Raw genomic sequence first — 3,785 nt, 5'->3', positions numbered from 1 at the left:
AGTTGCAGCGAGAGAGAGCCCTCCAGTTAGCTGCTCAGCAAAAGAGTGGACCCGGTTCGCCTGCGTAACCACCCGAGCAGCAGCTCACTAAGACCCCCCCCGCAGCTGACTAAGCCCCCGCCCCAGGCTGTCATTCAGCCCGTCATTCCATCGTTACCCTCACGACACCTGTGGAGGAATTCAGCCAAAAAAATCCCTTGCCATAAACCATGCCCCTGCACCAGCAGAGGTCAAACCACCGATTGCCAAGGAGTTGGAAATACAAGAGGTGGAATTGTTAGTAAGTCTTTGATATAATATTTACGTTCGATATAGAGCAATGTGTTATGATGATCTTATCATAGTTTAGTTTGACATGGCAGTGATGTTTTTGACACTCACTAGGTCAAAAAAACAAGAAGAGTGCAGTATTGTGTTAGTAATTTTTTTATCTAAGGCAGATTAATAACTGACTGTCCTTTATTGTTTATAGATCATATGCATAATTATGTCTGTTGATTGCCTTTCTCTGTGTTGTGTAAAGACTCCTCGTTATTATAGGCGGAGAAGACTTGCATAGAGCTGCTTCAGCAAGACCAAAAGATGATAGAAGAGAGGAAAAGCGCAAGAAAGCCCTCCTGACCAAAACCATCACTGAGAAGTAAGGACATGACCCATAGTTCACATTATCAGTCCTAACTATTCTCTGATGCCAATTGTTTTGTATGAACACTTTCTGTTAAATAGAGAAACTTCCTGGTTACACATCATGCACAAGTTCACTCAACTTCCTGTTTTGTGTGAACCCAGATCCAAACAGACCCAGGCCAAGGCTGAAGAGGATCCAGAAAGACTCTGGCCGACATGGTGACCAACGACACTGGCATCCTGAGAGGTGTGATCGAGCAGGCCAGCTGGGACGACACCACTGCAAGGTAGACACAGAATGCAGAACATGCAGAATCCTTGCTTTAGAGATGGACTTCTGTTCAATCAAGATCATTTTTCACGCGGGAGAGTTGGCCTGTTCCCTACTATGGATACTAGGACTCACCACACTCAAACTAATATAAGTTAGTCTATTTATGCTCAGTTAATTCACCTAATTAATGTACTAACACCCATTATTGGTATTTGTATCACCAACAAAAAAGCACAACAGTCTGTGCTTTGCTCATACGAACATCTGTGATTTTGTTGCCTCCATTCAACCCTGGAAACAATGCCTCCTACAGGTTATTCAGAGTACTCCTTCAATACATCACAATATACACTGAGTGTACAAAACATTAGGGCCAACTTCCTAATATCGAGTTACATCCCCTTTTTCCCTCCGAACAGCATCTTATTGTCGAGGTATGGACTCTACAAAGTGTTGAAAGCATTCCACAGGGTTGCAAGCACACCCTCTGAATGGCACACATACACAATCAATGTCTCAAGGCTTAAAAATCCTTATTTAACCTGTCTTCTCCCTTTCATCGACACTGATTGAAGTGGATTTAACACTCACTATAGCTTCCAGCCAGGGTTGGATTGGCTGTAGATACCTAGCACTAGCTAGCATGCTGGGGTCTTCCTCACATGGCAATCAACCGCCTGCAAAAAAAGTATTTCATCGCTTTCAATGGAAACCCCCTGGTGAGGCACTAAATATTATAATAATTAGGTGGGTGATTATGTTTTGTGTGAATTGTAAATGTTTTTTTTTGCATATCCCAACTCTCCCTCAAATCAAAGGGAGAGTTTTGTCTACCAAGACATGCGTAGACGTGTACAACCCGCTCAGTCGCATTTCGCAACGCTCCACAGGTAGTATTACATTTAATTTAATTTCATTACAGTACAACGGTTTGATTTGTTTGATCTTAGCACTTTTTTCTTAGCTAGCTACATAGCCGTCTTTGTATCAAAGATAATTGTGTAGTTTAGATTATTATCGAATTATCGAATCTTCTAACGTTGTCAACACTGCTAGCTAGCCAGCTAGCCAACTTCTACCGAATCATTACAACGGAACGATTTGATTAGTGTAGTGTTAGCTAGCTATATAGTTGTCTTTGCTGTCTTTGTATCTAAGATAATTGTGTAGTTTAGAGTAATTATCTAGCCAGTTATCGAGGTTACCTAGCCAGCTCCACTTTCAAACAAAGTCAGCTAGCCAGCAATTTTCGCCGTCCTAACGTTGTCAACACTGCTAGCTAGCCAGCTAGCCAACTTCTACCGAAACAGTACAACGGAACGATTTGATTAGTGTAGTGTTAGCTAGCTACATAGTTGTCTTTGCTGTCTTTGTATCTAAGATAATTGTGTAGTTTAGAGTAATTATCTAGCCAGTTATCGAGGTTACCTAGCCAGTTATCGAGGCTACCTAGCCAGCAACACTTTCAAACAAAGTCAACAACGCAGCCACTGCTAGCTAGCCTACTTCACCAGCCAGCAGTACAGCATCATTTTAATCATTTTAGTCAATAAGATTTTTGCAACGTAAGCTTAACTTTCCGAACATTCGAGACGTGTAGTCCACTTGTCATTCCAATCTCCTTTGCATTAGCGTAGCCTCTTCTGTAGCCTGTCAACTATGTGTCTGTCTATCCCTGTTCTCTCCTCTCTGCACAGACCATACAAACGCTTCACACCGCGTGGCCGCTGCCACCCTAACCTGGTGGTCCCAGCGCGCACGACCCACGTGGAGTTCCAGGTCTCCGGCAGCCTCTGGAACTGCCGATCTGCGGCCAACAAGGCAGAGTTCATCTCAGCCTATGCTTCCCTCCAGTCCCTCGACTTCTTGGCACTGACGGAAACATGGATTACCACAGATAACACTGCTACTCCTACTGCTCTCTCCTCGTCTGCCCACGTGTTCTCGCACACCCCGAGAGCTTCTGGTCAGCGGGGTGGTGGCACTGGGATCCTCATCTCTCCCAAGTGGACATTCTCTCTTTCTCCCCTGACCCATCTGTCTATCGCCTCCTTTGAATTCCATGCTGTCACAGTTACCAGCCCTTTCAAGCTTAACATCCTTATCATTTATCGCCCTCCAGGTTCCCTTGGAGAGTTCATCAATGAGCTTGACGCCTTGATAAGTTCCTTCCCTGAGGATGGCTCACCTCTCACAGTTCTGGGTGACTTTAACCTCCCCACGTCTACCTTTGACTCATTCCTCTCTGCCTCCCTCTTTCCACTCCTCTCCTCTTTTGACCTCACCCTCTCACCTTCCCCCCTACTCACAAGGCAGGCAATACGCTTGACCTCATCTTTACTAGATGCTGTTCTTCCACTAATCTCATTGCAACTCCCCTCCAAGTCTCCGACCACTACCTTGTATCCTTTTCCCTCTCGCTCTCATCCAACACTTCCCACTCTGCCCCTACTCGGATGGTATCGCGCCGTCCCAACCTTCGCTCTCTCTCCCCCGCTACTCTCTCCTCTTCCATCCTATCATCTCTTCCCTCTGCTCAAACCTTCTCCAACCTATCTCCTGATTCTGCCTCCTCAACCCTCCTCTCCTCCCTTTCTGCATCCTTTGACTCTCTATGTCCCCTATCCTCCAGGCAGGCTCGGTCCTCCCCTCCTGGTCCGTGGCTCGACGACTCATTGCGAGCTCACAGAACAGGGCTCCGGGCAGCCGAGCGGAAATGGAGGAGAACTCGCCTCCCTGCGGACCTGGCATCCTTTCACTCCCTCCTCTCTACATTTTCCTCTTCTGTCTCTGCTGCTAAAGCCACTTTCTACCACTCTAAATTCCAAGCATCTGCCTCTAACCCTAGGAAGCTCTTTGCCACCTTCTCCTCCCTCCTGAATCC

General features: G+C 46.1%; 1 pseudogene; it reads left to right on the top strand.

The window, feature by feature from the left end:
- Positions 1–209: 209 nt before the first annotated feature.
- On the top strand, positions 210–918 carry LOC120052019 (annotated as a pseudogene).
- The last annotated feature ends 2,867 nt before the right edge of the window (positions 919–3,785 follow it).

The sequence above is a fragment of the Salvelinus namaycush genome, chromosome 8, assembly GCF_016432855.1.
Source record: "Salvelinus namaycush isolate Seneca chromosome 8, SaNama_1.0, whole genome shotgun sequence".
In the NCBI taxonomy this organism is placed as follows: Eukaryota; Metazoa; Chordata; class Actinopteri; order Salmoniformes; family Salmonidae; genus Salvelinus; species Salvelinus namaycush.
This window is presented reverse-complemented; position numbering and strand designations above follow the sequence as displayed.